Consider the following 11,210-nt stretch of genomic DNA (forward strand, 5'->3'; position numbering starts at 1 on the left):
CCTTTTTCAGTTAACTATTGCCACATATACTGAAATGACAAGTCCATCAAATATATATGTATAACTTGTATCCTATTCAATTGCCTGTAAATTTTAGCAATACAATATGTTTAAATTAAACTAAGTGAGTGCCATCTGCTCTTTACAAATTATTTTCTCTGGCACGTATGTAACAGTGTCGTATGACTCAACCCCCAATTTCCATCACAAGATTTTGTACAGCAGGTTTACTCTTTTCTCCGCGTTAAAATAACAGACCAAATTATTCGAGCATTTGGGCGGAAACGTATCAATCACATTCTATTTTGGTATATAACACGTAATCTCTTATATTACCAAGATCTTTTGAACCCATCTGTATTATTATGAGAGACGGGAAATGAATGTTTTCAAAGTTACCCACGATGACCTTGTTCAATTGTTCCAACCTAACCCCCCTATTACCTATCCATGAAATATAACAAGCTGAATTTCGGAAGTTAAGCTGTTGTCCCCAGGTCATCTATACGAACGTTTGCTTGCCCTAAAGACAATCCACATTCTCTTAGGACCTAATAATATAAAGAAATAGAAATTATATGACATGTATCTCCGTAAAATATAGTTATTTTACTTGTTTAAGCGTATGTATGTTTTATATGCGTCCTATGACCAACGACCCCATTTCGTAATAGTTTCATAATCAAAACCGAGTCGTTCAGCTTCAGTTGCACCTCCAATTCTGAATGAATGTGGTCTATAGTGACCATGGATTTCCCCAAAAGGCTAACGTTTTTTGCAGCATGGAAGAAAATTGGCAACATGTCAAATTGCTCTCCTCGAAATGAACATATAGGTTTGAAGTTTGTGGCACACAATTACGGATTTCTAAATATCATTTGAAAAGTCTAACCGGGCAAATAGCGTGGTTTGAGTGCAAATGATAAGATTTGTTGAACAGAAAATTGGTCGGTTTTTGAGCTTCTTATTTTTAAGCGTAATTCATCAATGTGATCTTGTTTTTTGAAAAATTGTTTGAGAGTTGTCCCGCGCTGTGCTATCGGCCGCAATCTCCCCAACACGAAGCAAGGCGAAAAATGCTAAACTAAATTCTGACGAGAAGAGTGTCGATTCGAGTACTGAATGACAAACGTTCGGGTGGGAGTGAATTAATTGGCTCAATGCATCGATCGAAATGGGGACACGGATATCCGTTTTTTTTATTATTATTTTCCTTCGGAATTCCTCTAACATTTTCTGACCTATTTACAATTTGCTACTGTCGCTATATCCGTTTATTGTGTAAAAAATATCGTCTAATTGGTACAGGATTCTAAAAGTTTTGAGAGATTCAGCTGCCGTTTTGTAAACTTTCCAGGTATAAGAAGCCATTGACTTATTTATCAAACCAATGATTTCTGAATCTTGAGCATCCATAGATGGTCTGGAATTTCTTCTCTATGTTCGTCCGCTTCTGGACAAAGGGTTCTGAATTTCTGCCAATCAGAACGAGATAAATAATCGGCCATTGTATTAATTGAACCAGGGATATGTTCTGCTGTAAGCATGATATTATATGTAAAGGTAGCAAAAAACAGTTTTCTAACACCAGGCATAACTCTAGGCGATTTTGACGTTCTTCTCCAAATAATAAACCACACAGATATATTATCAATATTAAAAATAATTTTCTTGTTCTTTAAGAGATGACACAAAATGTGCATAGCTACCCCTACGGGGAATAATTAAAAAAAAACGTAATGTCCTTAAGGATAACATTTTCAACCTAATATTGCGGCCAGAGAGACTGTACAAATTTTCCTTGAAGATATATTTCAAAACCCCTATTTTTTGTCTCCAGCACTATCACTATAAAGCTCTATAGAGTCGGTCTGTATCCAAGACGAATCGAGCACGACTGTAACGCCGTTATACTGAGACAGAAATGATTTCCAAACTGTTACATCCTCGCGATTGGCGTTTGATTATCTGGGTTTCTGAACGTTACTGGTCGCATCGATCAACCGCCTACAGAAAGCCCGACCCGGTGATATTACCTGACTTCCGCAATTTAATTGTTGTATTAGAGGTTAAGTTCGCGTAATGTTAGCTTTTTAGCAGTTACAAAATGGTCTAGTGCTAAGTTCCTCTGGAAGTCGAAGCTCCAGTTTATCGGTGTCGAATTAAACTCCAGCTAAAGGGACCACAACGCCATGAATCGCAGACGTTTTGGGAAGTATCGAATGTGGTTTGATACTTTTTGAGTTTTGTGATTACATCATTCCTGTACCGGAATATTGTAATTTGAAACCAAATTTTAACCCACTAATAATTTCTTGCCCCACATTTTTTTAAAGGGTAATTTACTAGTGATTTTTTTACATCTACCATTATAGGAGAATGACCCAAAGAATATAACTGAATCTCTGTAGTTTGTTCATATCCCTTTGCAGTATTTGACGGGGTGGTCCCCCATGCATTTTGAGCATGATAAATGATTAATGTGGAGATCTGACCTTACAGAGCCTATACTCCTCGTCGTATGATACCCAACCGAGTGGTGTGCCCCTTGTAGTAGCGAGAAGCCCATTGTATGTGAACTTCAAAAGCTCCTGGCCCTTGTTAGGCCATTTTTTAAGCATGGCCCCATGAATGTCGAAGTCCATACATGTATGTTTGTCAGAGGTGATTGCTTTTGTTGAACCACTGTGAACTGGTACCCATATATTGTAATATCCCTATCAAGATGAGGGTCTGTAGCGAAATCTTTTGTATATTTTGATAGAATAAGGAGATCTATTTATTCACCCGCCCATATTTTTTCTTAGACTTTTAGAATATGAGCGCCGATGGAAACAAATACGCTCGTTGATTAATCTGGTGTTTGGCTTACATGCATAATATCCCGGCCCAGTGATCCCTGCATTGTGCTTCCCCAAAATCTGATGAAATTGCTGGTGGCCCTTTTGTCAATGCCAAGTTGGTGGATGTTGTGGATTATTTAGCTGTGAGTGTAACAGCCAAGTTTTGATGAGGAAGTTCTCCTTGTGACTGCGCTTGTATCGCCGTGACTGGTGTTTCACCATTTTCCATATCCCCTCTCCTTGTTGCCTTTGGGGTCAATTTCCTGCGCTGCCCGTTGTTTTGTGGAGGCATATGTGACATTACTGATGGTTTAGCTGCCCCTTTTCCGGTTCCGTCAAAACCGATTGTTGAGATGGCTCTGGAGTTTCACTGAGGACGATTTTTCTGAACGAGAACGTTGATCAGTAGGACAACAGAAAGTCCTGCATAGGAAAATATCTAATCTACGGAAGCCCGTTAGTGCCAGTTGTTCACTTAACGACTTAGTATCTCGTTAAACGACTTAGCTTACTCGTTTAAACGACCTAGTATCTCGTTATAACGAAATAGCTAACTCGTTTAAACGACATAGCTAACTCGTTTAAACGACTTAGCATCTTACTCAAACGACTTAATATCTCGTTTTAACAACATAGCTAACTTGTTTAAACGACTTAGCATCACGTTTAAACGACTTAGTATCTCGTTTAAACGACCTAGTATCTCGTTATGACGACATACCTTAGTCCTAACTCGTTTAACGACTTAGTATCTCGTTGAAATGACATAGCTAACAACACTATTTATGTCGTTATAACGAGATACTAAGTCGTTTAAACGAATTAGCTATGTCGTTGAAACGAGATAGCCATGTCGTTATCACGAGATACTAAGTCGTTTAATCGAGCTAGCTATGTTGATAAAACGAGATATTAAGTCGTTTAAACACCATATGTAGTAACTGCCATTCTAGGCTATTGAAGGAATTCGTATATAGAATACAGACTCTCCATGGAACCCATCTATATAACACAAACTATTAAAGTTTCCCATATAAACATGGGAATATCCTTATAACCCGCTTGAAGTTCTAAGACTTTCAAAGAAACTCAAAATATCAGACTTGTATAGAAAATAGAGTATCGAATTAAACCGCATATAGAATACAGGTATCCAAGTAACCAGCATACAGAAGGAAGAATATACCTAAGTAGCCCACATAAAGAAAACTATTCAAGCTTGTGGCCACAGCACATGACTATCCTGATTATTCACTTTTAGAATTCAGAACAGGACCCAAAAGAGTAAGTAACTTGCACATAGAATATCCAATGATCGGGGGCAGTTAACAATAAAATTACTAACTAAAAACAGGGGTATGGACTAGGTGCTCCGACATGGTACGCATTCTCTGCTTTTCTGCAAGTCTGCTATAAGGTCCGGCTCGTAAAAGTAAAGGAACAAATTGCAGAGATACAATTAGTATTAGCATACCGACTGTCCTCCGAAACTTGTCCAATGGATAAATATGTTGTCGTTAAAAATTCTCACATTTCAACTTCTTCGATATAGTACGTGTGCTGAGATAACCCCCCCCCCCTGCAACCCCCACTTATCAACCAAAATATGATTTTCAGGTACCCTTATACCTCCCATTTAAGAATATTTTTCTCGCCAATTTATACATTTATACCTCGTTGAGGCAAAATATCATTTGTTAAGTTTTTTTATTCTTCGAACTTCTTATTTGTACAGAACGAAGAAAACAGACACATGTATGTATTATTATGTAGCCCAATGTCTCAGCTTTACAATGGTACCAAGAAAGTTGCGGTAATACATAGGATTTTGCGGTAAAAAGGAAAAAAAATGTATTCCTATCCCGCCGAAAAATCGCTTAAATTGACTTAAATTTCAATGTCTATACCCCTAAAGTATTTATGCTTCAGTAAAAAATGGCTTATTTGGTATTTTCTGTTTAGTATTATCACAGTTTATACTTCTTGGCTTCTTTTGATGATTTTTTGACGATCTTCGTAGTAAGAATTTTTCAAAACATGCGAAAAATGGGATTTTCGATTTTTCGGTGTAAATATCACATAAATTCAACTCTTGAGTCACAAAAATCTTGCCTTTTTTATCCAGTGGGGTACAAATATAGGCTTATACTGCAAAAGAATCCGAGAATATTCTTTGGCGACAAATCGATTCGGTAATGGGAGGTATAAAGGTACCTAAAAATCACCATGAAGTTGATGAGTTTGGGGGGGTGCACGGTGGACCCTCCCAGCCCATGGACTAATATACCCGATAATTAAACTGTTGTCAATATTGTCCACGGTGAACATTATAATACGATAACAAAACGTAAGTAAAATAATACATGTACATACAAAGTAACAAAAGTAAATCAACTCTGACTCCACTAAAAACTGGGAACATGGACCAGGTGCACCCGTCGAAATCCTCATAAAAAGTCAAGTCCAGAGTAGACGTAAGAAGAAAGGAAAACTATGACATGTTGAACAAATCAGTTTTCATGGTGTAGATGGATACAAAGTAACGATCCACGAGTTCATGATGACGACCATAAAACTTTCGTAGTGGTGAGTTTAATCTTGAAGCGACGTAACCCTGTTGCAGATGCCTAATTGTAAGAAGTCTGGGGCGAAACAAAAGTCTGTGTAGTTATTGTAATCTCTGGCATAAGGGTGCACTATACAGTTACATTAAGGCGCACTGTTTCGCACACCAAGTTAACCCGGTCAAATTTTGTAAAACTTAAAATTAAAAGTTGAAATTTGGAGGATATATTGTTTAAAAGTAGTTAAACATTTATACATAGACAGATGTAATATATGTAATGGTAAACAGGCGTAATTTAAATGAAGAATGGTATCCGAAACGTTTCAGTCCCCTACCGTATTAGCTTCTCTCCTCAGCATCAGATGGCTGATTTTCAAAATACCTTATTTCGCAAGAACTTTTGGAACTAAAATTGTGAGAGAGTGAATCGAAAAGGGTTTTATTATTTTTACCCTTTTTCCACCTACTCCATGCATGCTTTCATCCTGTGGTAGTGTCTAAGTGCATGATATTTTATAAAACATAGTAATTGGCTGTTAGTTTTGGGAAGGCACCCCTGAGTTGTACTAAAACTTAGTAATATTTTTTTCAGTATGTTACTATGGCTACTGGATTTTATAACAAAAATTACTTGTAAATGACTTGAACCTCCACACACCAAGGATTTAAAAAAATTGCACTTTTTTATGACAAAACACTAGAAATTTCTGTGCGGACTGCCTCAAAACAGCTTTATTTCAACAAAATGAGACCAAATTTTCAGAAATGACCTAACTGTATTGTACTACCTAACGTATGAGTTGTTATATGAAAACTCCATACGCAGGTGCTAAAGGGATGTTGCCACAGACGAAAGGAAAGTAAAAGATACGGAATGAAAAGTCATCACGTTGGTCGTATAGTTTGGTCTATAACCTATGAGGAATCTCTGCCTAGCACTACGTATTTGTATCTAGGTGTACCGTCTATTAAAGTGATAAAATACAGAGTCCACATATAGGGAATAAACTATAGAAATGTGTCCGCATATAGGAAATAGATTATTCAAGTGTCCGCATATAGAAAACAAACAATTCAGTTGACTCCTTTTAAGGTACAGACTATTCAAGTATCTGCACATTGTATACATGCTACCCTGGAAACGGACTATCCAAGAGTCCACATATAGTGAACAGATTATCAAAGTTTATTAGAAAGAATTCAGTCGGGAATCGTGATGACACTGGTCATTAACTAAAACGGGACTTTTGGGAGACGGACATAAAACAGATTATCAAAATGTCGGCGGTTATATATATATGACAGGCTATCCAAGATTCCGCATATAAGAAACATACTATGTAAGTGTCCGCATATAGAAAACATATCAAAGTTAGATTCAGACGGGAATCGTGATTACAACGGACGTGTTGTGTTGCCAGCTCAATGGTCTCTTACAATAACCAGTTATTAATTTTTGTCTCTCAAGGTGATGAAAGTCTATTAACCCTATAAAATCTTTAAAAATTCACTATTTTCAGTAGAAAACAGTAGCTGATACGAGAAATCTTGGTAACCATGGCAACCGTGGCAAAAAAAAAATCTACTGTCTTTTCGTTTTGTTATGACGTGAACATGATGTAAGCACAATATCATGAATTTTCAGATCTATGTCTGCCAGGATGTATATATGGAATTTTGGTGGTTACAGAGAATTTTTCAAACCCTTCTGTAAGTTTACGTTATCTTCCCTGTATCAATTTGATCCGATGGAGCAATGTAGCGAATAGAGTCGTCACATTCTGAGACGTTTGTATAATATTGATTTGTTGTGACATGCATTATTAATTTGATCCTCTATCCTACACAATAGCACCTAAATGAACTATCCCGTACTACCATACATCGTGCACTTAGTCACAGCCCTGGATTAATCCTACGAGGAGGAATGACCCGGCCAGCGAAAGCTATATATTTTTTATATAGCCTAGCTGGCTGAGTGGTCTAGAGCGCTTGACTTTGTGTAGGCGGTGTTGCCATAGATGTAAAAGCGGTACGAGTTTGAGTCCCGCAGAGGGAACGACCATAAATTTGCATCGCTTATTTGACAGTTCTAGCATCGTTGGGAAATTTTCAGACCTTTCTATACGTTTACATATCTTCACTGTATCAATCTGATCCGATGGAGCAGTGTAGTGAATAGAGTCGTCTCATTCTGAGACGTTTATCATGGGCGTAGCTAGGCCTGTTTTATTTGTACGCAAAATTACGGCGAGGGGTCTGGGGTGGGGGGGGGGGTCGCTCAAGGCCCCCAGTGAGTCATTATATAAAACATTTATTTCATCTTTAAAATGTGTGTTTTTATTTTTGTTACTTTTTCCGAAAGTAAGCAACTGCGTATTTGCGTATAGGCAGCTACGCCCCTCTTTATATATATTTATATCACATTGTCAAAACTATCCGTAAGGGTTATCTTCATCGTATCATTCAATGTTAAATCTTTGAATAATGTTTTATTGGTTCTAATATTGACTCTTTGGTTAATAAATTAAATATTAAGTAGCTCTATTACATTTCGTCCTACTTTTTTTTATCTTGGCATTTGCACGATTTGTTTTTCTTAGATATTTTATGACAGCTGGTTAACATACAGACAACTGTATGATCAATTGAATCAATCGGTTCTTTATAAAGGTACTCTATTCCATGTTTCCTAGTATGTCGGTGGTATTTAATGGTTCTTTCAAAAAGATCAAGATAAAGGAATCCCGCGTAACATTGTTACATTAAAGTGCCAAGTGAACGCTATTGGTTTTTATCTTGGCCTTTGCACGAAGATCTTGTTTTACTTAGAAATATCATTACTAAATCCTGTTGGACGTTTTTTATATACTTTTGTTAAAACAACATTGTTTTTGCCTGCAAAATGTTTTACATCCAATGTTTATTATCAGGGGTAGACGTAGAAAATAATAGCAGTGATAAGACCTATTCTGCTACCACTCTCTCCAAAGAAGAGAATGGAAAACCATAAATCTGTGCTATCCTCTTTTGGTCTCTCTACCAAGGACGATGATTGTGATTTACCGTCTATGTACTGGATTCCTAAACTCCACAAGAATCCATACAAACAACGTTTCATAGCTGGATCTGCAAAATGTACCACCAAACCTCTTTCAAAACTTTTAACTTCTATACTCACAACTGTCAAAGAGGGTCTGCAGTCCTACCACAACACTTGATACTCTCGTAGTGGTATTAATTCAATGTGGATCCTGAAAAATTCGAAAGATCTTTTGGAGACAATCAGTTCATGACTATTACGGTAATATAATAGCATTAAAACCTATTATTTTTCAACACTGTATACTTCTATTCCCCATACTCAGTTAAAATCCCGACTTAAAAATTATACATCGTTGTTTTTCCAAATAAAATGGTACACCTGGATACAAATATATAGTTCTTGGTAGAGATTCCTCATACTTTGTAAGAAATAATTCCAAATCATCTTCCTAATATACAGAGGAAGATGCTTACAAAATGCTGGAATTTTCAATCGAGAGCATGTTTGTACAGTTTGGTGGACGTGTTTTTTTCAACGAACGGTCGGCATTCCAGTGGGACCAAATTGTGCTCCTTTACTTGCTGACCTATACCTTCACTCTTATAAGGCTGACTTTATAGCTGATTTGAAAGAAAGTATATCATTTGGCTAGATCCTTTAATCTCAGTTTCTGCTATATAGATGACGTATTATCTTTAAACAATCCTAATTTCGGGGATTTGATACATCGCATCTACCCCAAAGAACTTGAGATAAAGGATACTACAGATACTGTAAGGTCAGCCTCATATCTTGACCTACACTCGTAGAAATCGATGGTAAAGGAAAACTATTGACCAATAGTGATGACTTTTCATTAAGAATTGTCAACTTTCCTTTCATCTGTGGCAACATCCCTTCAGCACCTGCGTATGGAGTGTTCATATCACAACTCATACGTTATGCCAGAGCTTACCGAAACTACGCAGACTTCTTGTATCGCGCTAGAACTCTAACAAATAGTCTTCTTGAACATGGTTATTTTGCTACAAGATTGAAGTCATCACTACAGAAGTTTTATGGTCGTCATCATGAACTCGTGGATCGTTATGGTGTATCCATCTGCACCTTGAAAACTGATTTATTCTACGGGTCATAGTTTTCTTTTCCTTATTTGTCTACCCTGGACTTGACTTTTTAGGAGTTACTCGGCAGATGTTTCTAGAAAAGCAGAGAACGCTTGCCATACCGGTGCACCTGGTCCATGCTCCCGATTTTTAGTGGAGTCCGAGTTGCTCATTTGCTTTTGTTACTTTGTATGTATGATTTTAGTTACTTTATATTCTTTGTTGTGTATGTCTGTTTTCCATGTCTGGTCTTTGTCCCTCGATACATTCTTTTGATTACCGCTATAACCTTGGTTCCCTTGATTACTCTTTCACACCAATGGGTTGATACCTCTGCTGGTGGATTTTGTCCCCGAGGGTATCATCAACCCAGTAATACAATTTTTAAAAAATTATTGTTTTAACAAGAGGAATGAAAGAAAATCTGGCTCGGACGTCGCCCAGTATTAAAAGGTCCTGACAGCTGATCGGACACTCTGTTGTCTTGCAAGAATGTGGTGTCCCCAGATGAAAATCTTAGCACACCCACATCTGGTATGGAAAGTGCCCCGACCAATTCAACTAAAAGTACCCAATCACACGTTCAGTCTGCAGACCATTTATTCCAGTACAAAAAGTCTGACTATTTCAAAATTATCAAACCATGTTCCATCACTTTAAATGATATATTTGACTACAACGATGACGAACCACATTGTACCATATCAAAATATGGTATTAAAAATTGCAAAACATGCAACATTCATATAACCGACTCTTACTTTTCCAGTTCCCTTACAAAAAAAACCTTCTATACAAGAAGTCACGATGACATAAGTTGCATATCAACAAACTTAATATATGGATTAGAATGCAACTTATGTGGTTTAGTATATGTCGGAAAAACGCAAGAACGATTAAAGAAAAGAATGTGCCGTCATCTTTCGGGAATTAACACCACCAAATTTCCGAGAGTTTATCAACACTTTAATCAACAAGATCATTCAATCCTCTCTATGGAAGTTCGTATTTTAGAAAAAAATTACCATCCTACGAACAGTCCCGTTCAAAGTAAAAACTATCGTAGGGAAAGAGAGGAGTACTGGATACGCAGTCTAGATACTGCAATACCTTACAGATGCAATGACAACATCAAAAGTATTGGAAACCTTTCAAGCCAATATAACAATAACATAAATGTGATGAATTAGTTTGACAAAAATCCAAGACGGGAAAGGAGTCACGACCATCGCCACTATACGTCACCTAAATTACATGATGTCTCCATAGATGGTCTCCTTCCTTTCATACAAAAACCTCTTGGACTTCATCATATTAGAACCAAACTTTATTCTATACCTCTCACTGTACTACACTCCCTTTACAAAACAAGTCTTGACACTCCTGTTTCTGACCCCACCTCATCGTTATACAGACTTGATGCCATCATTTTGGATATTAGTTTCCACAAACTCTTTAAACCAGTTTTTGTGAAAAGTCAAGATGACGAAAAACGATCATTTCATCCACTACGGTTTGTCAACAATGGTATAGATGCAATTAATTAGGCTAACATCCTCCATCACAAAAACGTTACCAACAAAATTCCCCCATATTTCAAAGACAAATCCATACAAATTATTTCATATTCCTATACTTCACCCATTGCA

At 37.0% G+C, this 11,210-nt stretch overlaps 1 pseudogene; it reads right to left on the reverse strand.

Moving 5' to 3' along the window:
• Positions 1-609: 609 nt before the first annotated feature.
• LOC148622793 (uncharacterized) lies at positions 610-1,233 on the reverse strand (annotated as a pseudogene).
• Between the last annotated feature and the right edge of the window lie 9,977 nt (positions 1,234-11,210).

Source organism: Perna viridis, chromosome 3, assembly GCF_037379345.1.
Source record: "Perna viridis isolate PV_CMFRI_1.1 ecotype Kerala chromosome 3, ASM3737934v1, whole genome shotgun sequence".
Taxonomy (NCBI): Eukaryota; Metazoa; Mollusca; class Bivalvia; order Mytilida; family Mytilidae; genus Perna; species Perna viridis.